This window comes from Macrobrachium rosenbergii, chromosome 58, assembly GCF_040412425.1.
Source record: "Macrobrachium rosenbergii isolate ZJJX-2024 chromosome 58, ASM4041242v1, whole genome shotgun sequence".
Classification (NCBI taxonomy): Eukaryota; Metazoa; Arthropoda; class Malacostraca; order Decapoda; family Palaemonidae; genus Macrobrachium; species Macrobrachium rosenbergii.
The window spans coordinates 4,514,269-4,540,436 of NC_089798.1; the positions used below are offsets into that span (position 1 = coordinate 4,514,269).

The window sequence follows — 26,168 nt, forward strand, 5'->3', positions numbered from 1 at the left end:
CACTCAAGAAACAAAGAATCTTCCTCATGCAACTTCAACATTGATGGTTTCATTGTGGGAAAACCTGGTTTCACGAAATCTAGTGCCAGTGGAAAAGCCATTCCATAATTTTGGTTACATCTGTAATAAAACTAGAAACCTATATGGTACCGAACTTTACATATGGAAAAGGTAAAACATTTAGCATTGCTCTATATCTAGAGTAGATGGTATAGTCAGGGATCTGAATAATCAAGCATCTGTCCTTAATTGTCTATTTGCTTTTATATTGAAGCTACATAATTAGATTGAACTAGACAGAGCGAAGTGTTGATCATATAAGAATTGTCACAATATTGTTAAGTTGGCCGGTAATGCCACTAAATGCCAGGTCGAATTTCTGGTGCTTTCGTTTTTCTGTTCTCACATTACCATAATTGCTGCCCCATAAGGGAAAGAGTCTTGTTGGCAGAAGGCCTGTAAAGTCACCACCCGGCGCCAGGATAGTGTTTCGACAGGCGGTGTAGCCATTAATTAAGTCTCCGGGAGCTTGTTTTCTTTGGTGACTTCCGCTTTCTTCAAGCTAAATTAGTCACGCCTAAAACGTGCCAGGTCACGCATTTTAATCATTTTTACTTTATGGTATTTATACGAATGTCGATATTGTGTATCACATGTTTCTTCATTCACAGGCATCAAGACTGTATCTATATTGTGTCTCTGTATGTTTCGTATTGTAATTCGTACTCGGAAGGGCGTTCACTGCATATTATTGTTTATTGTTTCGACCTTCAGGTCACAGTCAATTCCATTGTCTCTCACGGCAGCGCGTCAGTCGGCCGCAATATAAGCCGCCTGGATCTGTAATAAATCAGCAGTAACCTTTACCTGCTCGGTTCTTTGACACCTTACAGTGGTGACCCCGGAGTATCCCGAGCCATTAGCGGACTCACACGGCGCGTTCAGTCTTGGCTCCAGGATTTCTCCAAAAACGCTCTTTGCCCCTTACTAAACACGCGCGCTGTAACCAGCGTTTGAGCGATGCTGACTCGCGCGTGCGCTGGTACCACCAGCGTCACTAGCGAAACCACACAGCGCACGACTAAGAGCGCGTTTTGGAGAAATCCTGGACGCCAAGACTGAGTCCTACCCCAGGCAAGGGGGTCACCACTGTAAGCATGGACGCAGATATCCCCTCCTTCATGCAGTTAAACGCGGACCCGACGACGCCCCCTCGAGGCCACCTGACCTCCCATCGCAGCAGCAATAAACACACGATGGCCGGGCAACACAATCGCGGCCGCCCTCACCCTAAAGCTGCCGCCGTTCGCAGGGCAACCCATCGAGGTGGCTGCGCAATGGAGAGCCACTTCAGAATCGCGACCTCACGGACGAAATCCTACAGGCCGACACAGTGCTCAAATGCCCTTCCGGAGGACGTGTACAACAAACTCATCTTGAAGAAAACAGTACCAAAGAAACACTCACCCTCACATACAGCACCACAAAAAAGTTCCTCCTCGAAGCTTGCTCCTGCCCATCGCCGAAATGGGGCCGCCTCGTGCGATCGACCTTGCCAATAATCCACGCCACGACCTAAACCAAGAGACGCGGCAGGTATGGTCGTAATCTCCTGTCAACACCAGTCTCGGGTGGCACAAAACAAGCGGCAGGAGATAAAACTTCATGACGGGAAATTTTCCATCCAACTCAAAGCTCCCGGAAGTGGACAACCAGATCGAAGACTTCGCCACACCATGCCTGTCGAGGACCTCAACTGAGGCGGCACAACACCTCACAGACTCCGTCAAGGCTTCAAACAGCGGCTAAAACCGGCCACTGAGCCGGTCAGCTCCGCCCAGCCTGAAGAGGACGTGAGCAGCCCGTCAACGCCATCGCCAACAGACGCCCACCAAACCACAGCTAGACGGTGGTCCCCGGCTTCTGTCGCTATCACAAGTGGTTCGGAAAGGACGCTGAAACTGCCTTGCCGCAATCCTGCTATGGTTCAACCGTTCAAAAACGGGGTGGCGGCGACCAGCAGGACAGGCCGCCATGGCAGCCTGGAAGAACCCAGGGCCTCAAAACAGTAGGTTTCAACGTCCGGACACCGCGTCCGGCAGGATGATGCTGGTCGACACAGGAGCCTTCAAGTTTCATGTCTTCCCAGCATCCAGAGAGGACCGCAACCAGACACCAGACCCGGCCGCCTTCCTGACGGCCGCCAAACGGAACCCCATCCTCTCTATACGGCACCAGGCTCCTGTCGATCTCCATCCTTGGCCAGAGTTACTCCTGGGACTTCATCGTCAAGTTCAATGCCATTTACATATGAACCCCACTCCTGGGGGCCGATTTTCTGGCGCACCGGCCTGCTAGTCGGCGTGGGGCGGCAAGCGCCTCCTCGATGACTCCTGCCGGTCTCTCCCGTTAACGGCGGGACCCAGACCCACCATCAGCGCCGTAAGCCCCACCAGTATCTTGCACACCTTCTGTCGGAGTTCCCCCCTGGTGTTTAAGCCCGATGACCTCTGTCAAGTCCCCAAGCCCCAGCCAAGCACGGCATATACCACCATATAGTGACTAAAGGGCCCCGACACATGCGGTTCCGCAGGCTTCCCCTCAGCGCCTTCAGGAGGCGAAGAAAGCATATATTTATTTAGATGGAACGGATGGGCATCTGCAGGAAAGCCTCCAGTCCATGGGCCTCCCCACCACATGGTGCAGAAACCGGACGGCTCCTGGAGACCCTGCATTCGGCGACTACAGACGGCTCAACATTGCAACGGAGCCCGACCACTACCCATCTGCCCAATATGCAAAACCTCACGCCTCCTTTCACGGGCCAAAATATTCACTAAATTGGAGACCTTCTTAAATCTTATTTTCAGGTACCTGTTGCGCCAGAGGACATACCAAAGACAGCCATCATCACGCCCTTTCGGGTCCTGATGTGTTTGCCGGCTTTCCACAATGTTCCCCACAAGCGAGGCATCGATTATTTTTATTTCGGAAATTGTCTTGGCGACAATTGTAGTTGGCTCGAAGGGCACTTTTTTGGGCTCAGGGGCGGGTAGGAGGTTGAAGGGCGGCACCGACCAGCAGGAGCTCGAGGAGGACGGGAGCTGGTTGAAGGGTGACGTCGGATGATCCTTCGGTGGCCGGCTCGAGGGCTGAAGGATGACGGCGGCTGATCCTTCCTCAGCCAGCTCGAGAGGGGCGGCATCAGGCTGAAGGATGACGTGGCTGGTCCTTCGTTGGTCAGCTCGTCCAGTACGAGTGCGGGGCGGCTTCAGGTTTCCTGGAGGAGGTATCCAGGGCTCCGGTGGTGGAGTGGGTCATCTCGGAGGGTCGGACTAATACTGAGAACTCAGGAACGGCGGGAAACAGCGAGGCGGCGAAGGGTCTATCAGCGCGTGGGTCGTCATCTTGGGTTGGCTGGGTCCTTGCGAGTCACCCGGGGTCACCAGTGCTAAGGACTTTCTGTTCTGAGTGACATACTGGCTGGGTGTTAACTGGTTTATTGGTTGTTCCTCTACTGAGATAAATGTACAGAATCTTGGAAGCATTTTCCCATGATTAGACGTAGAGAAGAAGCTGTGTTGTCTTAAGTGCTTTCGACAGGAATGAATGTCCCATTTGGAGTTGGTCTAGTCAGTAGCCATTGCAGTTGTTTATTTATCTAGCAACACTCAGCCAAAAGGACCTCGCTGAGCACTCGCATTTATTTTTCCCGTGAGTGATTATTATCCTAGACACTATAATCTCCTTCCAATATGGATAACACCAGCCCCACTGTTTTAGATGCTAGTCACATATGCATACGAAATAATTATGATTTTACAAATATTGGGGACATATTTTCGGATCAGCGTGAAAAGTTAGAACAGTGTAAAATTATACATTTAATTCTGTCTTCATATAGATGAGAAAAGTACTAAGAATCGTTAAAGGTGTTGTTCGGCATTTTAGATGTTATAATTTTTTTCTAGAATATAATTCAGTTCTATATTTTGCAGGAGAAAGTAGTTATTAAGATTCTGCTTAAATGGTTATAAGTTTTTTTAATTTAGCTGCATTTAAAGTTTTATTTTTAAAAAATAAAATACTGTAAATATTTATAATATATGGTTCAAGTGTTCTAGTTTAGATGTTCTTTGTTAATCGTAAGATTTTTATATGCATTTTTTATGTCCTTTTGTTGAACCATACTCAAGAACTTGTACGTAATTTTAATAATAACTATGTAATGTTGACGTCAATAAACTTCTATCTATCTGTCTATCTATCTATCTATCTATCTATCTATCTACCTATCTATCTATCTGTGTATATAATCTCAGTGACAGAATGACAGTTCCGCATGACGTTAGCTGCGTCAAGTAAACACTCACTGAGTCACCCTATAGCTTATTTACATTGCTCGCTCTCGGTCCAGATGCAATATGCAGTGAGATGGTGCTTGTAGATGGTTAATATAACAATGAAACTCAGATTCTTTGGGTAAGATACGTCTGACATTACACATTAGCTTCAGTGTTGCATGCTAACGGTACCGGTAGATAGTCTGTCATGGCTTAATTGGTGAATTTGCTAAAGCAACAAGTTACACTATGTTAGACTAGGCCAGCTTTAGCATCGCCTAGGCCTACGTGGCAAAGCCATGCTAGGCTATCTGTTACGTGGCAAAGCCATACTAGACTAGCTGTTACTCGGGTAAAATTTGGATGGGCGACCTTAGTTCCAAATAGTCTTTTAATGGGAAAATATGTTTAGGTTAATACATAGCGTAATCCAACTAACCAGCCTTCGGACGTACAGTCCCGCCCAACGTAACTCGGTTGCATTTAATTTCTCATTAAGCCTAGGCCTACTTAGGCTTGGCATGCGCCCACTGGCTATGACTTGGGTATTTCAAAACAAGAGCTTCGCATGGACTAGGCCTGTTACCTAGGAAATGCATTTTTCCTATACTTTTAGAGTTGCTGGTGAAGGCTGTGGTGTTATTGTCGGTCCTTATTATTAACCTCATATCAACCCAACATGGTTGGGGACTCCTTGGGAACACGGGGTTTTGGAAACGTTGGGCGAAAGACTGGACTGCCATGCTGTTGTATGGAATGGCTTTGCCCATGCGCAAGTCATTTTGGGGACATATGTTGGTAATTCTAAGCCGGCTGTCCGTGGTGAGCTAGCCTGTGGCAATTGACGTTTTCCTGTGTTATTTTACATGCTGAACAATAATTTTAAATAATATTTTGTCGGTCGGCTGTAACTAAAATGTAATTGACCCTTGAAAACTGCACGGCTGTACCAGTGGCCCGCACACAGCTCAAGGGTAAATTACAGTTTAGCAGCGGCCGACTGGCAAAATATTACCTTAAGTTCTTATAAAGCAAGTAAAATAACATAGAAAAAGTCAATTGCCATAGTCTAGCTCCATTGCACACTATTCGAAGCTTTCGTAAACGGGAAACAAAACATTATCATTTCCGCTTTCAAATTGGGTGGCCTCTATAGGTCACCGTGGCAGAACAGCACTGTGCGCCTTATCTGCATTTTTAAAGATTCCTGGCAAGCTTGTATGTTCTGGCAAGAGGTAATTACTTTAAATTCTTGTTCAGCAAGTAAAATAACTCGGGAAAACGTCAATTGCCAGTCTCTTGCTAACCGCAGAAAACCAGCAGCTGTTGATTGGTGAACCGAAAGCTAGCGCATGCGTGTTAAGACTTGGAATAAGTAGTACAATACTAGTAATGAATGAAAAGTGCCTTTGGAACGGCTCCCACTATCCATTTATTCACCCTTCTTTTTACACTTGTTTTTCGTGTTCCAAGTGACATATATAACAGGAAATACAACAATAAGGTACCCAAACCTTTTCCCAAGTTATTTACCCCACCAAAAACCTTGAATTCCCAATGGGTCCCCCTTACTGTTAGCTATTCTCGAAAGGGTTTTGCCACACCAGTTCTAAGATAATTTACAGCTTAATTACAGCTGAGCAACAAAATCTTACTTTACATCCTTGGTCAGCAGGTAAAGTTCTACAGTATAGGAAAACGTGAACTGCCATAGCCTAGCTCACCGCGGACAGCCGGCTTAGATCTATCCATATGTTTAAGAAGGGATTGGATAGGGAAACCTATTACAAAAGGAACTATACTAATGTATAATCTAACCTAACCTAGCAGGCCATGTTACTTAGTCGGGAGGGTCCCCCCCCCTTGAAGGAAACTCCACTTTTTACCAAAGGCTCCCCTATAACATTGCACATTCATGATAGCATTCCAGGATGGCCAGCCTACAACTTCTGAGGTTAATTACAGGTTAATTACAATCAACCAACAAAACATAATGATAAATTCTTAATAGGCTAAGCAACCAACATACAATAGGAAAAATCAATTTCCAAAGTAATACCCGATTCAGAGCTCTTGCTTAGTTCTGCCATGACTTGTATGTACATAGCCTAGTCGTCCAACTCAACAAATTACTGTTCTTTTTTACCAAGAATAGCCAAGGTGGTAAAATTTTACTAACCATTATTGCATCTTGGATTTGATAATTTTCATGTTTAAATGTGTGTTCTGTTTATGAAAATATAATTTTCATATGTCTAAATGTGTGCTCTGTTTCTGAAAATATAATTTTATGTCATTTTGTGTGTTCTGTTTCTGACATCCTCCCATTAGCAAATGACCTAACCCACCACACTTACCCTATCCTAATCTGTAGTCCCCCCAAATTGAAGGATATAAGCTAAGGGTGGGTTTCACTATTGCCAAAGTACTCATTTACATAATATTGAAGAATACTGCCATGGCCTCGTTCCCACCAATCGTCAACAGAGATATTTGCTGCCTTTCCTTTATGTTTTTCTTTATGATTAGCCTATGTCTCTTTTAGGTTTATGATATTCACTGCTTTTGGCCATGTTTTTACATTCCTCCCCAAGGGGCTGGTAATAAACATGGCACCCATTTTGCACATAAACTGATAGTTACTGAACCAGGGGGTTACAGTTGTAGTCTTTAGTTTTACTTTTTTTTTTTTTTTTTTGACTAATAGTAGCCAAAGCAGTAAAATTTTACCTTAAATTATTATCGCATCTTGACTTGAAATTATAATTTTCCCGTGTTATAGTGTGTCCTCTGACTGTTTCTGATGTTCTTCCTTTAGCAAATGACCTAACCAGCCACACCTACCTTAGCCTAACCTAGGGTTACCCCAACATATGGTGTTAGCATGAACACATTGAATGATATTACCTTGGTGTGAAAGAGAATTGTCCTTGGGATTAAGGTTCTTGTATTTCACTCATATTGTGTTTTCCTTCACCCAAAAGCCCCACTTTCTCACTATAATCCCTTAGCCTATATTGTAGGATATAAGAGTAGGATCCTCTATTGCCACACTTGCACAATTGCTAAAAAAAAGAATGCCAGAAATGTTCAGTACACATTAAAACATAATGAGAGGATAGTTAGAAGTTCAGAATACAAAAATGGTTCAAAGAATTATAGCCTAGGCTGTTCCCCTGCCAGCACCTGAACACAGTGATTCCCATTATCTAGGAAGTGCTAAATATTCCCTTATGATACCTGCACCCACTCCCATCACATGAGATGGATGTAAAACTTGAATGGCCTAACTGTGCTAGATTGGTCTGGGTAATGGAAACATTTATGTTATAGCCTAGGATGTTAATCCAAGAATTGGTTAAAAGTGTTGCCTCAGACAAATGTTTACTAATATTTGTCTAAGTATTCTCCGTCACCTCAGCGATTCACTGGCTTCATTTTAACTGTGGGAAGGAGTGAGTAGTTTAGCATTAGCATTTGTTCCTCAGGAAATACAAAAAATACCTTATTTGTATGAATATTCCCCAGTGGGACTTGGAAAAGGTCCTGAAGCTTAGTGACAAGGTGGTTAATTTGAGATACAGAGTAGTCAAGTGTGGATGTGTGTATGCGTTCTACCTGATTTGGAGTAGAATAAAATTTCTATTTGTATGTATTGTGTTTAGTTTGTTTTTGCATTGGAGGAAAAAAATTGGGAACAATGTTTGTGTGAAGGACAGGAGCAAGCATGTGGCCACTTTAGCCTGTGATAGTGAAACTAATTTTTTGTCATGCTTGGTTAGGTCCAGTATCCCTGGTGCCCTACAAGGAGTGTGCTGGTTGATTTCCATCACAGTGAAGAGGGGGCAGCAAGCAGCAGAAAAGGTCAACTATGTTCACTGGTGTCTTCCGTGGGGAAAGATTACGTTGCCTTGAATACCACAGAATGTTTTTTACTCCCAGACTTTAATCATTCTCTTTCTCTACCATCTGCTCATTTTATGGCTACTTCTGAAGGGGTATACACAAGAGGATAGGTGACCAGCATGTACTCTCTGATAATGTTGACCCAAATGAGACAGCAGTGCTTGCTCCAGTTTGCCACTGCCTGCCGCTGTTTTGCTGACAGCTGTGGAGTACTGTACTTGCAGATGTTAGGGCTCCTTGGTACCCTTGCAACCCATCACCCGTCTTTTGCTGCTGTTCTGCTAAGGAAATCAGCACTGTTAAGCCTCCAGTAACAGTTGTCATGCCTTTGGTGATGCCCCAGCAGTATTAAGAATAGGCTGTACAGTATTGCCTTGCTACGTGCCTCGACCACATCTTATAACTAGTTCTGGATAGTAGACTCTCAGACAAAGTGCAGTAAAGAAATGCAAGCACGTACCTTTTTTCTTGCGTATCCTCCTCCTCCTTGTCAAGCTCTTCCTCATATCCTGCTCATCTTCTTTTGCTCCTTCTTAGGGAGAAGAAGGAGGTCTTGGAAGGCATTCACAAGAAGTCCCTCCGTGCTTTGAGAGAGCACCTCTCTTTTTCAAGGGTTCGCAGCAGTGTTTGCTCATATGCTGGTGGGTGGACTGCTACACGGATTTTTTACCTGCTTGTACTTTTGCTGAAGCACACAGAGGAGAGTCACCACTACCTTCACACACCGTTCATGCAGACAAAATGTTCATGTGGAACAGGTCATTACTGTACAGTACTTTTTGATCTCTTGACCATGTGTTTGCATGTGATTGTGCAAACCCTTGGGCAGTTCTGGTTTGTTCAGAGCACCTGATGTGCGAATGCAACAAGTCACCTTATTTTGATATCGCTGGGTATCTTGGCAAGCCACGTCAGGTCTTCCTGGTTTCTCCAAGACTCCCATTGTTTGAGTTTATTGTAGCATGTATGAGCATTCATCTGTAGCGTTTACTAGCTTGGTTTCAGCCAGTCATACAAAAGTCTCGAATGTGGACTTAGATGAGGTTTTTGCAGCTTTACTGGCACCACCTTACGAACCTTCTGGATCGGCTGATCTAAGGTCTTTGACGAAGAAGGCCCTTTTCCTTTTGGCACCATCTACAGCAAAAAGACTTGGTGAGCTTCATGCTCTTTCATCGATTGTGGCAGTGAAGGGAGAAGGTTTGGTAGTTTCATATTTGACAAAATTTAGAGCAAAACCTGAGACTGAATCCAGGCCTCTTCCAAGGAAATATGTTATCCATTCATTAGCTGCATTTGTCGGCAGTTAAGAGCCAGACAGGTTTTTATGTCCAGTCAGGGCGTTGAGGTACTGCTTGGACAGGGTTAAATCAGCAGAACAGAGACCTAGATCTCTATTTGTATCATTAAGACACAATTCATGACCACTTTCCAAGAATGGGCTATCCTTTTTGCTTAGGGAGGTAGTATCAGGGGCTCAGTCAAATAGGCAGAATAAGCCCTCCACATAGTACTAGGGGCTATTCTACTTCCATGTTATTTTGGTCTAGTGTATCAATACTGTCAGTTTTAAATGCTGCTACATGGAGATAGAATAGTGTTTATGCTAGTCATTAGTTAAGGGATGTACAATATGTATATGATTCTGTAAGATTGCTTGGTCACATTGTTGCTGCTGGCAGTGTGATATCTTAACCTAACCATTCACTCTCTCCCTGTTCCTTGTACCTAGAATGATAGAGGTATGTATGGTCAGGTGAGTTTGGCTCAAATGTAGGATAAGAGACATGAAAGCTGTGTGAATGAGCCACTCTCATCATCTCACTGGTATGCTGATGTATAATGCATAAGAAGCTGCATGAATGGGGTGTCAGTGAATGGAGGTCTGATACTCGCTATACCTGATAGAGAGAGAAAAAGGTTGTATGTCTGTGTTTGGAAGTCTGATACTTGCCAGTTCACATGACATATCAGTCATTGTCACTTGCCTTAACTCAAAGACTAGGGAATTGAGCTTTCAGAGTCTGTGAGGAGGGGGCCTGAGAGAATGGTTGTGTGACCGGGTGTGGAGCTTAATAGGCCATCTTAGGCAGATGGACTGACATAATAACTAATTGACAATTGGCCACATTTTCTTTTTTCTGACATCGCAAGCCTGCGTTGTCAGTTTTGATAGTCACTTTTAAGATACATCTGAATCTTACAGTTATAATTACACAACAAAGCCTGTTTGAGTGTGCCATTAATTGCATCCCGCTATCCAATTTTCATTGTTGGGAATCATGCAAATACTACATTAGTTCTGCAGGTTAGTATGAAACAATTGAATTCTCAATTTTAAAATTAGTTTTTATATAAGTAACTTACCCAGTAATTACATAGCTACAGTATTAGTTTCTTTTAACTGGCAGCTCAAAATTTTGAATTTGTTCATGACACTTACCTGCCAGATATATATATAGCTGTATTTCTCCAATTCAGAATTTCAAAACTCATGGTCACGCAGTGCTGGCCAGGTGGTTAGTACTCATTCCCGCGCTGGGAGGCGGGAATCGGGAACCATTCCCATTTTCTATTCAGATTTTCTCTGTCGCCGGTACTGTTAACATCTGTTTACAGTACCTCCGCCTCTGGTTTCAGTTAACTTGCATATTTCCACTAAGTATTCTCTTGACTTTGACGCTGAATTTGACGAAGTCCCTGGGACTTCTTGTGAACTAAGAAAAGTCCCATCTGATCCCGACGCAGTCCATCGTCTATCTGGGGATTCAGATGGATTCAGTGGCTTTTCGAGCTTTTCCATCCCGAGAACGGCAACTGCTTTGCTTAGAAAAAGTTTCGTCCTTCCTAGGGAAGGAAACATGCTCGTGAGGGAATGGATGAGTTTGCTGGGGACCATTTCCTCGCTGGAGAAGTTTGTTTCCCTGGGAGGCTTCATCTCAGACCGCTCCAGTTTTTCTATGCGGAGAACTGGATGGACAAGGAGGATCTGGAAGAGACATTGATGATATCTCCTTTAATCAAGGATCATCTGAGATGGTGGTTCGACCCCTTAAAGCTTACTGGAAGGGGTTTCTCTTAAATCTTCAGAGCCCCGACCTAGTGTTGTTTTCCGGCGCGTCCAGGGAAGGATGGGGAGCAACACTAGGAGGAGGAGGAAGTGTCAGGCACCTGGAGAGGGGAACAGGTGTCCTGGCACATAAATCTCAAGGAATTGGGTGCTATCTTTCTGGCCCTTCAATTCTTGAAGACCGAGTTTCAGGCTGAATTGTCCAAGTAAATTCGGACAATACCACAGCTCTAGCGTACCTCAAAAAAACAGGGGTACTCGATCCCGTTCCTGTTCTTCCTAGCAAGGGAGATCCTGCTTTGGACTCATGCTCGGGGGTCACAATTCTCACGAGGTTCATTGCGGGCGTGGAGAATATCCGAAGCGGACCTTCTCAGTCGGCAACATCAGCTTCTACCGACCGAGTGGACCCTTCACAAGGAGGTATGTTTAGAGTTGTGGAGGATATGGGGACGTCCTCTAGTGGACCTCTTTGCTACGTCCAGGACGACAAGACTCCCTCTTTATTGCTCTCCTGTCCTAGACCCAGGAGCGATAGCCATAGACGCCCTCCTCTGGGACTGGAAAGGCCTCGACCTTTACGCTTTCCCTCCCTTCAAGATCCTGGGAGAAGTGATAAGGAAATTTGCAACGCCGAAGGAGCAAGGATGACTTTAATAGCCCCTTCTGGCCAGCAGCGGATTGGTTCCCAGAGACCTTGGCCTTCCTAGTGGACTTTCCAAGGACGCTTCCACTGAGGGTGGACCTTCTCAGGCAGCCGCATTTCTAAGGTTCCACAAAACCTCCCGCTCTGAGTCTGACTGCGTTCAGACTATCACAAAGCTGGCAAGAGCAAGAGGTTTTTCGAGAGCAGTAGCAAAGGCTATCGCCAGTGCCAGGAGACCTTCTTCAATGTGGTCTACCAGTACAAGTGGGCTGTTTTTAGAAATGGTGCAGGAGTAAAGGAGTTTCCTCGACCACGACCTCTGTACCACAAATAGCTGACTTCCTTTTTTATCTCAGGCATAAGAATAAACTGGCAGTCTCGATTATTAAGGGCTATAGGAGTATGTTATCGGCAGTCTTTAGGCACAGAGGCCTGAACTTGTGCGACAACAAGGATCTTCACGATCTACTGAGATCCTTCGAGACTGTCAAAATTCCTCAACTCAGGATGCCTTCTTGGAATCTGGATGTTGTCCTGAAGTTCCTTATGTCAAGTGCTTTCGAACCTCTGTCTTCAGCTTCCCTCAAGAACGTGACTAGGAAAGCTCTCTTCCTAACGGCTCTGGCGACAGCTAAGAGGATTAGTGAAGTGCAAGCCATTAGCAAACATATTGGCTTTAGGGGTCCTAATGCTGTATGCTCCCTAAATCCTTTGTTCTTAGCTAAGAACGAAAATCCTTCAAACCCTTGGCCCAAGTCTTTTGAGATCAAAGGTTTGACGGAGATGCTTGGGCAAGAGTCAGAAAGAGTCCTGTGTCCTGTCAGGGCTCTCAAGTTCTACTTAGCCAAGACCAAGGAGACTAGAGGCTCATCGGACAGTCTGTGGTGTTCGGTGAAGAGACCTGATCTTCCCATGTCTAAGAATGCCTTAGCATTCTTTTTAAGAAGTACTATTAGAGAGGCTCATTCCTCCTGCCTAGAAGGTGACATGAGACTTCTGAAAGTAAAGGCTCATGAAGTAAGAGCTTATCGCGACTTCGGTGGCTTTCAAAAAGAATATGTCCCTTAATGATATTCTTGGTGCCACCTTCTGGCGAAGTAATTCAGTGTTAAGCCGCATTACTTGCGGGATGTGAAGACGACATTTGAAGACTGCTCTTCGCTGGGACCATACGTTTCCGCAGACACGATGTTGGGAGAAGAGGCAATACTCATCCTATCCTTTAGGGGTTAGGTAGTATTTTTTTTAATCTTGTTGTTGTGTTTTTGGTTGTTGGGTGGCCATTGAGATGGACGTCCCAATTTTTAGCCTATGTTAGGTTCATTGCCTTAGATAGGCCGGTCAGGTGGTTGGTCGTTGCTCCTTTTCCCTCTCTGTATGGTCATATGATCTAGTCCTATTGTGGTCACGCCCCGTGGACAGGTCATCTAGATCTCTCCAGCTTTATAGGTCCCTACCTTGCTGGAGACTCTAGAAAAGCAGAAGCAGGCTTGGGTGACAGATAACCTCGAAGTCAGCTATGCTAACAGGTAAGGAACCAAGGCCAATCGCCTACATTTATTTGTTTCCTAAATCCTATTCTGTCTCTTCCCACCTCCAACGGTGGGATTCAGCTATATATATATCTGGCAGGTAAGTGTCATGAACAAAATGATATTTTAATAATAAAATAAAGTTTGTTCATACTACCTGGCAGATATATACTTTTAGTGCCCACCCGCTCCCCTCTTGAGACAGTGGCACTAGAAAATCTGAATAGAAAATGGGAATGGTTCTCGATTCCGCCTCCCAGCGGGCGGAATGAGTACTAACCACCTGGCCACACTGCGTGTGCCGCGAGTTTTGAAATTCTGTCGGATTTCGGAGAAATACAGCTATATATATATCTGCCAGGTAAGTATGAACAAACTTTATTTTATTATTAAAATATCATATTATGGGTCACGCTAGTTTGTTTTGTTATGGCAACCTGCCCCACCCACTTTCGGGTGTAAGAGAAGGTACAACATAAAAAAGAGCTTCAATTTGTTTCTGCCGGCTGTGGTTGAAGGACTGTGGTTGACAGCAGCTTGAATTTTGGAATTTACACTTTGCTGGTTGTTTGCCTTATCTTCAATTGGTGAAGTATTTATTTTTGTAGCCTTTCAACATAATTAAGATAGTGTTAGGCAAGTTTTGATCATTGGTTGACAACTCTTTGCCCGTTTCTTGGACTTGTATTAGACTTTTCTAGGATGTCTGACACTAGTAGTTCTAGTATTAGGTATTGCGGCAAAGGCTGCAATATTAGACTAACTAAAGGTTTGTATTCTATGTAGGGGACAAACATGTTCAGTAGATTTACGTTGTGAGGAGTGTAATTACTGGGATATTAAGGAGTGGAAGACGTTAGATGCACATCTCAAGAAACTAGCTAGAGGTAGGAAGAGGAAAGCTATTGCTAGGAAATCTAGTTAAGCTTTAGCTAGTCAGGATTCATCCACTAAGTCGGATGCAATTGCACCTGTAATTTCTTCCAACCCCTTTCCATCTCCTCCACCTGTGCAACCCTCTCCTTTACCTGGCACTCACGTTTCCGACCCCCAACACCATTGCCAGTCTGGAGTCGAAAATCAACACTTGCTTTGAATTGATTGATCGCTAAATTAGCGTCATTGGTGAAAGTGCTTATGGATAAAAGTGAGTCAGAGCGCCTCGTGGTGCCCAGTGCAAGTGCAGTGGTAGTGGAGGAGATGGCTGTTCGGCCTGCCAATTCTCCCAGGCCAAGGTCCCTGACATACTCCCCAGCACCTGGGAGGTCGGTGGGTTCTGCCCCCAAGCAGTCGCCCCCTCGGTTCAGTCTGTTGATGAATCCCAGACTGCAACCAAAGGCCGTTGGAAAGGCCTTTCAAGTGAGTGCTCACTGTATGTCCCCCAGCTCCAAAGATTTTAGTCCCAGGCGTGCACAGAGCTATGCAGACAAGTCACGCCTGCTAAAGCGGCATGCAGTGGAGTTTGAGATTTCTTCCCCTGTTCCTTGTAAGAAGGGCAAGGATTCAGCGCGCCCATCGTGTAGTCACTGGGATACCCCGGAACAATTCTCTTCTGCTTCTTCTGACGATGGTCGTGAGTTGGCGCCTAACCACCTTGTGGCACAGAGACGTTCGTCGTTGAATAAAAGGAGCTACTGCATCAGGAGCTGCGCACCCAGCACCTCCATCTCTACAGTCAGCTACACCAGCAAATAAGGTCTAAGCGTCCAAACTCCCATTTGTGATTGAGCGCCCACTGGCGCCCATTCATCAACAAGTTTCGCCACTGGCTCCCGTCTCCACAGCACCCCTCGAGCGCCCATTGGCGCCTGTTCTCCGACAAGTTTCGCTATGGGCTCCCGACTCCACAGCGGCCCCCGAGCTCCCATTGGCGCCCGTTTCTCAACAAGTTTTGCTACTGGCTCCCGTCTCCACAGCGCCCCCCGAGCACCCGTTGGCGCCCGCTCCTCCACCACTTCTTAGTAGTGCCATTTTGGACATTGTTCCTCCTCCAGTTGACCTGATTCAGAGCAAACTGGATAATATTCTCAGTTTGCTTCAGAAGGCTCCTCCTACAGCTCAGATGACAGTGGACTTATCACTTTCTCCTGTCTCTTCTGAGGAAGAGGTTGTCCCTGATCAAGATGCGCCTTCATCGGCATACTTGGCACTGTTGAGGTTCCTGCTAGCAACTTATCCAAGCTGCTTCTCGCCAGCTATTTCCTCTTCAACTATGAGGGCACTGGAGGAAGTAAAAAATTATGTTTTTGGCCTCGGAACTTGCACACCTTCTTAAACATATTTTTAAGGTGTTCGAAGTGATGAGCTTCCTTGACTGGGCGGTGGATGCTCTGGCGTGCAAACTTAGAAAGTGCTTTTTGTTACCTCAAGAGATCTCGTCGAATCTCTTGGGAGTACTTTCCTGTTTTGACAGTGGCGTTTGCGATAGTACGCAGAAGTTAGCTGGTCTGTATGCCATAGGTATTCTTAAGAAGAGGGAGCTTTGGTGCTCTTTTACTTCAAAAGGCGTCACTCTGTCTCAGAGATCGGCCCTCCTATTCTCCCCTTGTACAAGACACACTTTTTTCCACAGGCTACAGTACTGAACATCGCCTCTGACCTGCAGAAAAAGAACACTCAGGACCTGCTCACTCAATCTACGAGAAGCCTAAAGGATTCTTCAGCTCTTCCTCCCAGATCTTCGTCTCCGCTGCAACCTGCTCCCTTTTGGAGCTCCCGTTCTAGATCTTAGATTAGGACAAGAAATTTTATCCATTTCCCATGGCAATCCATCAAGAAGTCCTCTTCAAAGTCTTACTCCAAAAAATGAAAACACAGTCCTCCATATCCAGATAGGAGCACAGCTCCTTCACTTTTGGGAACAGTGGGAACAAAAGGGAGTGGAATCTTGGATAGTGTCTGTCCTGAAGGAGGGCTACACTATCTCCTCTTTGAACATTTCTCCTGTAATCTGCAAGCCTGTTAAATTGACAGGTTACTCTCCAGGCTCAGAGAGATTTGCTGCTCTCTTGCTAGAGGTGAAGTCCCTTGTTCAGAAAGAGGCTATAGAGCTAGTAGAGGACATTCATTCTCCAGGATTCTGCAACCAGGCCTCACAACAGCTCTGCAAGTGTTCATCAGGGTATTGGCTCCACTAGCAAAATGACTTCATTTGATGGGGATAAAGATCTCTATATATCTAGACGACCGGCTATTGCATTCCCACTCGAAAGCGCAATGTACGAGGACGTTTGCACAACTCTTCTCTTGGCTCAAGAATTAGGCCTTCTCATCAGTGGAAACAAGTCCTTCCTGACGCCTTTTCACGAGATTCCTTATTTAGGGATGACGATCAATTGTCAGGTTTTTAAGGTTTTTCCAGTCCCAAAGAGAATAGGAAGGTGTCTCCAGACAGTGGAAGAATTTCCAAATCTAAACTGTTGCTCGGCCAATCAGTGGGTGAGTCTTCTAGGTACCCTCTCATCCATGGAACAGTCTGTTACTCTGGAAAGACTTCACCTGAGACCTCTCCAGTTCTTCCTCAGGGCCAGCTGGAACAGGGAAAAAGTCTCCGGAGTCGTTCATGTTCCCGATAACAACAGAAATCAAGGAGGATCTTCATTGGTGGAATTCCAGGAAGAGACTATCAGAAAGGAAGTCTCTTTATCACCTGATCCCCAGCCTAGAGTTCTTTTCAGATGCGGCAAACCTAGGTTTGGGAGCTCTTTTGGGATTAAAAGAAGTGTTAGGAACCTGGTCCCAGGAACAGCAAAACTGGCACATCAGAGTAAAGGAATTACAGGCGATATTTCTGGGCCTACAGTGCTTCGCTTCAGAAATACGAGGGAGGACAGTAGCAGTGCATTCAGACAACTTGACGGCATTGGCGCGCATCAAGAAACAAGGAGGAACCCAATCTTTCTCCCTGCATGAAGCAGCAAGGGACATTTTTCTTCAGTTGCACCAGAATGAAACTCAAGTGACAACGCATTTTATTCTGGGAAGACTCAACGTTCTTGCGGACAAATTGAGTCATCAAAGACAGATCCTTTCCACAGAATGGACATTAGACCCGTTGGTTTGTTTGGATCTGTGGAAGCTCTAGGGGAAACCAATGATAGATTTGTTTGTGTCCTCCAGAAATCACCAACTTCCTCTCTTCTGCTCACCAGTTCCAGATCCCTTGGCATGGGTGACCGATGCAATGTTGCAGGATTGGTCCAACAAAGACCTGTATGCCTTTCCCCCATTTGGTTTAGTGAGGCAAGTCATCAACAAATTCCGGTCTCATCAAAGCCTATCCATGATCTTGATAGCTCACTTCTAGCCAACAAGAGAGTGGTTCCCAGACCCACTAGAACTTGCGGACTTCCCAAGAATGCTGCCACAGAAGCAACAACTTCTCAGGCAACCTCACTTCCGTCGGTTCCACCATAAACCTGTCTTCTCTGGCCTTAGCAGGGTTCAAACTGTTAGGCGACTGCTCCGAAAGAAGGACTTTTCAAGAGTGGCTGCTGCAGACACAATTGAGTAGTGTAGAAGGCAGTCTTCAGATAATGTCTACCAGGCAAAATGGTCCATCTTCAGGTCCTGGTGCAGACAAAATAACGTGTCCTCTTCTAAGACCTCTGTAGCAGAAATAGCGGACTTTCTCCTGTTCCTACGCTCCGCTAAAGGACTCTCTACCTCTACCATTAAAGGATACAGAGCTATGCTTAGCTCAGTTTTCCACCATAAAGGAATGGACTTAACGTTGAACCAGGATTTGTCCGACCTGATTAAGTCCGTTGACACGGCAAAGCCTAAAAAAAACCTTTGCTGTCCTGGAACTTAGATGTGGTCCTTAAGTGGCTTTCCAGTCACGTTTTGAGCTCATGCAATCTATCTCTTAAGGGATCTAACTAAGAAGACTCTTTCTGGTCGCCTTGGCCACCCCTAAGAGGTCCAGTGAAATCCATGCTTTAGACAGAAACATAGAATTTTCTCAGGGGAGGGCAGCTTGCTCCTTTTCCCTAGCCTTTCTGGCTAAGAACGAATCGCCATCGAATCCATGGCCTCGTTCTTTTATGATCAAGAACTTGTCCGAGATAGTGGGTCCATCTGAAGAAGAAAGAACTCTCTGTCCAGCAAGGGCCCTTAAGTTTTATCTTCACAGAATGAAGGACATTTGTGGTACTTCAAGAAACCTTTGGTGTTCTGTGAAATATCCCTCTAGACCCCTGTCTAAGAATGCCCTGGCATTTTTCTGAGGAATCTGATTTCCGAAGCACATTCCATGGTGAACGAACACTCACTCTCATCTTTAAAGACGAAACCCACGCGATAAGAGCAGTCGCTAAGTCTTTGGCGGTTAAGCGCAATCTATCCCTTGCATCAATTGCTCAAGCGACGTTTTGGAAGTGCAAGTGGGTGTTTGCATCGCATTATTTAAGGAATATCAAGACGGCTTACGATTAATGCAGTACCTTGGGTCCGTTTTACGCAGCTGGAGTGGTGTTGGGAAAGGAAACGTAGAAAGCGATGTCCTTTCTTCAATCTCTTGTTGAGTTTTGGGGAGCCTGGGGTACTATGTGTTATTTTGGTTTTATGGTTGGGCCTTGGGTATTTTTAATTTAGGTGTTGAGTTTTGGGGAGCCTGGGAGTACCATTATTTTGGTTTATTTTGGTTTTATGGTTGGGTATTGGTATTTTTAATTTGGATTTTGGTGGTTATGGTGACTATTTACACTGGTTATTTCATGTGGTACTGCGCCCTGGGCAGGGGCATCTTGTACTTTGCCAGCTATCGGAATTTAGTCTATTGCTACAAAACACCCACTGTAGTAGTAGGCCCTCAAGGCTTTACCACCTCGCTGCTACTGGATAAGATTAGCGGCAACCAGAGGCAGTATCTTACTGTAGCAGCTGTCTTATCAGGAAAGGTTCAACAACATTGATTCAATGTTAGCAAATTTCTATTCTCAAACTCATTACTATTGATAATGTTTTGGAGTAGATATGTCCAACATTCCCACCTCCATTCAATGTGGGAATCAGCTATGCAATTACTGGCTAAGTTACTTATATGAAAATGACATTTTTATAATAAAATAAAGTTTTATATATACTTACCTAGTAATTACATAATTGGAGTCCACCCCTCACTTGGACATAAGGGCATAAACAAATTGAAGTTCTTTGCTATGTTGTACCTTCTCTTACACCCGAAAGTGGGCAGGGCATGTCGCCATAACCATAACAAACTAGTGGACCTGCAATTTCAAAATTTTGAGCTGCCGGTTAAAAGAAACTAATAGCTATGTGATTACTGGGTAAGTATATATAAAACTTTATTTTATTATAAAAATGTCATTTTTGTTTGGAATCCTGTAACTATGTCTTGTCATTTAGTCAATCCTGGCATCCTCAAAGACAGTTGCTGTAGGATCAGGATCAGTTCCCCTTTTTTGTTATAATCTTAGGATTGTCCTAAACTGGGAGAATTCTGATATCCTACCTGAACAGTGGACTTAATCCCATGGGTATATCCACACTGTTCCTCCAGCACACGTTGTTTTGATGAACAAAGAAGTGAGGAATGATCTTGCTTGGTGGTTAGAGGAAAATGCCTTTGAGTAGGTCTTTTGTCTCTGGTGTATGGAGTTTAAAGGATTGTCACCTCCACATCAACGTTCTTGAGATGAGTGCTGCATTGATGCATTCTAGAATCTGTTGATTGATTAGCTCAGTTACCACAGGCAGGTCATGGGGTGGAGTGGTTCTTATGCTCACGCAAAGCGGAGCTGTATAAGGTTTGGGGAACACCGGTAATTGATCTGTTCACCACATGGTTAAACAGGAAACCCCGATGTTCTGTTCACCAGTGCCATAGCCTTTAGCTGCATTTGAATCCTCCTTCCATCATCCTTGGGACACCCACAAAGTTTTTGCTTTTCCCCAGTTTTTAGTGATCTGTGGAGTGATTAAATACCAGTCACAACTGGCCTCAGAGTGGCCTATTCCCCCAGTCTGCTGAGCTATCATGTCACAACACTGAGAGAACTACCCCTTTGGCCCACACTGCTTTAGCAACCATAGCTGTTGGGTTATCACCAGTTTATACAGTCCCACGTGTTTTATGTCCTAAGGCAGTAGCACATCTTGTGAGAGAGGGGCATTTCCCACAGGACAGCATTGGAGATGTCTGGTACCATCAGATCTACAGCAGGTGTTTACCAAGCAAAGGAGGGCATCATCTGTGGATGGTGTCATCAAAGAGGTTTCTGTGGTCAGAGCCGCTATTCATCAGATGACAAAGTTTATAGTCTGTCTCTGATTAGATTAGGTCCTTCCAGTTTCTTCACTTAAGGGCTACAGCTAATTACTTTTCCAGGTTTTCCAGCTTAAGGCATGGGCCCCTCTGCTTTAGTAGAAGTTTCCATTCTCTTGAGGAACCTTAAGGACTGAGCATCATTGCCAGCCATAGCTGGCTCCTAGCTACACCCATTCTTTAGCCTTTTACATTCAGTCCGTTTCCATTTCCTTTCTTCTTTCTTGGTGTTTAACCTCTCTATTACTTGTTAGTGCAGCTGTGTGGTTTTCTCCATGTTTTATCTTTAGATTTTCATCTCAGTTTCTTGACCTCATTATCTTGCTGTCTAACTCCATCTTTGCACTTTCATAGTTCATTCAATAAGATTCCATGTGAAAGGTTTGTACAGTATTTGTGTAGGAACAGAGCACTAATTTAAGATTACAGTATTGCATTTTTCCTAGATGTACAAACTTGAAGTCCTTTATAAATCCCACCTCATAACCATCCAGCTCTTGTCCTTGTAGAAAATTGGGTTACCAACAGATGAGTGGATTGTACCCTGCCACTCACCTGGCTGCCATCTTTAACTACTTTTTTTATACATGAACTTACCTGTTGTTTACATATAGCTGTATTCTCGATCTCGACAGAAAATTCAAAACTTTCATTGGTCCAATGCTTTATATGGTCAGATGATACGAATACTGATCTTATACTTTACAAGGGGTACCTGGATCCATTTCATCAACAACTAATCATATTTTTTCTCTGTCGGGGCCGGCGACTCAAGTCGTCTAAAAGACTCCTTTTCAGGAAATTCATCGGGTGCTTTTTCGTTTCTTCTTTGGTGAAGTACCCACTTTTGTTGACGGTTCTGGCTTGTTTTTTGGCTTTGCTTGAGATTTTTTCTAGTTATGTCTGATTCAGGATCTCAAATTAGATATTGCGGGGGTTGTAAAAGACTGAAAATAAGAAATGTCTCGGTCTAACATAGACCCCTCACTCTTCTTGCTCTAACTGTAGATTTAAATTGTATACAGCATTCTTGAATCTGGATAGATGTGATGAATGTTCTCTTTGTCTGTGCTTGATTGGCAAAAGTTGGCTAAATATCAGGCAAAATTAAGTAAAGATAGGGCACGTAAGGCTTGGCCAGAAGTTCCTCCCAGAGTAGGAGTAGTATTGCCTCTTGTTCTGTTCCTGTTACCCCTCCTGTTCCTATTCCTGCCCCGGAACCTGTTGTTTCCAACCCACTAATGCTAGTTCAGACCTTCGGGCAGAATTTGATGGTAAGATTTGCGGCTCTTTTCTCTGCGAACAGAAGATTGGCCAGGATGTGAGTGCGATGTCTAGACATCGTAGTGTTGCAGTGATAGTGTTGTGGAGGAGGTGACTGTTCGTCCCCTCTGAAAGTTCTCCTAGGTCGAGGCCTCTACAATGCTCCCAGGGCTCAGGGAGAAGACATGCCGAAAGCCGAAGGGAGGCGATCTGTGGGGTCTGCTCACGAGCAGTTGCTCCTCTAACAGTCCTGTTGCGTCCCAGGCTGTTGCAGCTCGCTATAGTAAAAGCGATGCGGAAGTGTCTTCTTGTGCTTCTGTTTCAATACAGGAGGAGTTGGAAGCAGTCAGAGTCTAGTAGGCCTTTGAAGAGACGTCAGAGCTTCCTCTCCAAGTCAAGTTCCTATCAAGAAACTTTCGGCACGTTCTCCTCTTCCGTCTTGTAGCTTTTTATAGCCCAGAGATCTCTTCTTCTTCAGGCAGTCCGGATGTTACGCAACGGATCGTGTGCTATGGATCCTCCTGTTAGCATGCAAGTAGCGGCTTCCTTTAAAGTTGGATCCCAAGTCGGCTTTTATGCCTCCGTTCCTGGCCCCTTTCAGAGGACAAATTGGACAAGATTTTGAGACTTTTCGAAGGTTTTAAAGCTCCAGCACTTCAGGTTCCTTCTGCAACTGAGGCCCGGTCTCTGCTCCCGCCACGCACCTGGCGCCGCAAACCACGCCTGGCTTTTGCTTTCAGATTTTCTCGCCTGGCTCCGCTTCGATCAGCGCTCCTGGCGTCCATGTTCTTATCGCCCGCACCGGCCGCACTCACGACGCTGGACCGTTTTTATTTTGGCGCTTTTCTTCTCAAAACACGTTTCTAGGCGCACAATGTTTTGCGCTTCTAGCGCTATTGGGTTTTTGGCGCCTCTTGGCTCTAGATCTTCTAAGGCTCCTGACTCCTCTCAAGCTCATGTTTATGGGATACGCTTGACGATCGGGCTCTTGGCGCCTCGGTGAATGTTCTGAGGATATCTCAAGAGGATAACGCAAGTTTGGCTCCCGGAGACGTTTCTATCAACGATCCAACTGCTTCAGAGATTCTTCCCAGTTTCCGATGTTTCGAAGTAGATGATGTTCCGTCTGCTCCTACGTCCAACTTTAAGCATCTCTTACAACTTTTTGAAGAACTTTTTCAAGAAGACTTTGCTCAGCTTCCCCTTCGTCTCCGACTCACGCAGTTTGCCAAGGATTTTAAACCTCCTTCCTCTAGATTTCTGAAGCTGGTCCTGTCTGTTCTTCGCTGAAAGAGAGTTCTCCGAGGCAAGAAGGATGGTTGAGCAAGAAAAGATCTCAGGGTAAAACATCTTTCTTCACCTTTCCCCCTCTCAACTGTCTTTTAAGTCTCGTTCCTGGTATGAGACTGGGAAGTCTTTTCCTTGGGAGACTCTGCCTCCTCTCAGGGGATTTCTCCAGCCTTGTGGATTCTGCCCGCTGAAGCTCAGCTTTTTCTTCGGTCCAAAGTCGGCTTTTTCTTGGAAATTGACCATCTGGTGAAGAGTTCCTATAGGATCTTGGAGATCTTTTCTTTTATTGACTGGTCTATAGGAGCCTTGAGCAGGATAGTGAAAGTCTGTGATCTTCCCCCAAGACTGCTACAGATCTTGATGCTATTTTGGCCTGCCTGGACAAGGCCATCAGGGAACGTCAGAAATTGCCTCAGTGACTGCTACCGGCATTTTGAAGAAGAGAGCTCATTGGATTTCGTTTGTCGCGAGAGGAGTCTCCAGGAACCAGAAATCTGCTCTTCTTTTTGCTCCTTTGCTTAAGGAATCCCTTTTCCCCCACGTTAGTTAGGGAAATTTCGGAGGCTCTCTCACGGAAGTCTACTCAAGACCTACTGGCTCATTCTTCCTGACCCAGGTTTTCACTACTCCAGTAGTACCCAAGCCTTCTTTCCCTGTATCCTCTAGGCCTTCTCGGGTACTCCTTCTCGGCCCTTTTCCCTAAAGGGGAAGAGGAAAATTCTCTTCTCATCCCCAGAAAGCTAGGGGTACCAACCGATGAGTTCAAGGTCCTTCATGCAACGGTCGGAGCCAGACTAAAGTCGTTCTGGCAAGTTTGGGAGGCCAAGGAGCAGAACCCTGGGTGATCAACGTTCTGAGAGAAGGCTACACCATTCCCTTCTCAGAGAGTCCTCCTTTAAAGTCTTCTCCCAGTGACTTCAACGCGTATCATCCAGGGACTCAGAGAAACTTGTGGTGTTGGAGGAGGTTACTTCCTCCTCCTTCAAAAGGGAGCCATAGAAGCAGTCCTCGAACCTTCATCTCCGGGGTTCTACAACCGTCTGTTTCTGGTTCCAAAATCGTCAGGAGGATGGAGACCAGTCCTCGACTCTAAGCGCCCTGAACAAATTTGTGCTTCAAACACCATTCAAGATGGAAACCACACAGTCGGTTATCAATTCCCTGAAGGAAGGAGACTGGATGGTGTCCTGACGATCTCCAGGATGCATACTTTCATGTACCCATCCATCCGAGATCAAGGAAATTCCTAATGTTTGTGTTCAGAGGCAGGGCTTTTCAATTCAGGGCTCTTTGCTTCAGGCCTGGATCAACAGCCCCCAAAGAAAGTTCACAAGGACGATGGCTCCAATTAGCGAAATGGCTTCATGTTAGAGGGGCATTCAATTTCCCTTTACCTCGACGACTTGCTGATCCGGTCTCCGTCAAAAGGCCAATGCATGAAGGACCTCAAAGGACCCTTTTCTTACCGGTTTCTTGGGACTCATAGTAAATCTTCCAAAGTCACAACTCTCTCCATCTCTAGACTTGACTTATTTGGGAGTTCGATGAACTCAGTTCTTTTTCAGGTTTTTCCGTGTACGTCTGCAAAGGATCGAGAAATGCCTGCTGAAAGTGAGATACCTGATGGCAGCCAAGACTTGTTCTGCCTTGTCTCGGAATGGATGAGCCTTTTAGGCACCCTCTCATCGCTAGAGATGTTCATTTTTCTGGGCCATCTCTGTCAAATGAGACCTCTTCAATTCTTCCTGCAGCAGATCTGGAACAGGAAGAAAGACACTGATTCAGGTCTTTGTTTTTCCCATCATATCCACTTTTCAAGTAAAAGCAAGACCTGTCATGGTGGAACTGACAGGAGCAAACTAGATCGAGAGTTTGTCACTGAGACAGAGGAACCCAGACCTGATGTTGTTCTCCACGCCAGACGAGGTTTGGGGAGCAACATTGGGGGAAGCTGGAGAAGTGTCAGGCATTGGTCTTCTTCCCAACAGGACTGGCACATAAATGTCAAAGAGTTGAAGGCAATTCATCTAGCCTTGGAACATTTCGTGCTTCTGGTGGAAAACAAAACTGATAGTAGTGCATTCGGACAACTCCACAGCTCTGGCGTACAGTGAAGAAACAAGGAGGCACTCACTCCTTTTACAACAGACTGTTTCTAGATCCCAAAGACCTGCTTTTGTGGGCGGAACCAAGAACATAGAGCTAGTCACTAATTTCATCCCGGGAGCAAGTTCAACGTTCTGAGCGATATCCTCAGCAGGTCACTCCAGGTCATTCCCACGGAATGGACCCTGGATCCAGAAAGTCTTCCAAGGCCTGTGGAAGGTTTGGGGCACTCCATGTTAGACCTGTTTGCCACCTCAAAACCATCACCTACCTCTCTCTTGCTCTCCTGTTCCAGACCCAGAAGCATTAGCGGTGGATGCCATTCTCCTGGACTGGTCCAACTCTTCCTTTATGCATTCCCTCCCTTCAGGATGCTGGTCAGAAGTCCTGAAAAAGTTTCTGGCACACAAAGGTGTGTCAATGATCATTATAGCTCCATGGTGGCCAGGAAGACCATGGTTTCCAGAGCTACTGGAGAAAGTAGTGGATTTTCAAGGAGGTTGCCATTCAGACCAGACCTTCTGTGCCAGTTGCAATGTCAGCAGAAAGTTCCACAGGAACCTTGTCAGATCTGCCTGACAGGGTTCAGACTGCTGGGGAGCTTCTACAGGAGGAGAAGAGGTTTCTCTAGGAAGAGTGGCGCAGGCAATGGCAGGATCAACCAGGCCAATCTTCTAGCTGCAAAGGTCTACCAGGCGAAGTGGAAGATTTTCAGGGAGTGGTG

At 45.3% G+C, this 26,168-nt stretch overlaps 1 protein-coding gene across 1 annotated transcript in view; it reads left to right on the top strand.

Annotated features, from left to right (window-relative positions):
- Nucleotides 1–4,296: 4,296 nt before the first annotated feature.
- Nucleotides 4,297–26,168, top strand: part of LOC136837203 (uncharacterized) — a 160,943-nt gene continuing 139,071 nt past the window's right edge. Inside the window, exon 1 of the mRNA XM_067101872.1 lies at nt 4,297–4,482. The gene's annotated coding sequence lies outside the window, so the exon portion shown is untranslated. The remainder of the gene's footprint in view (nt 4,483–26,168) is intronic.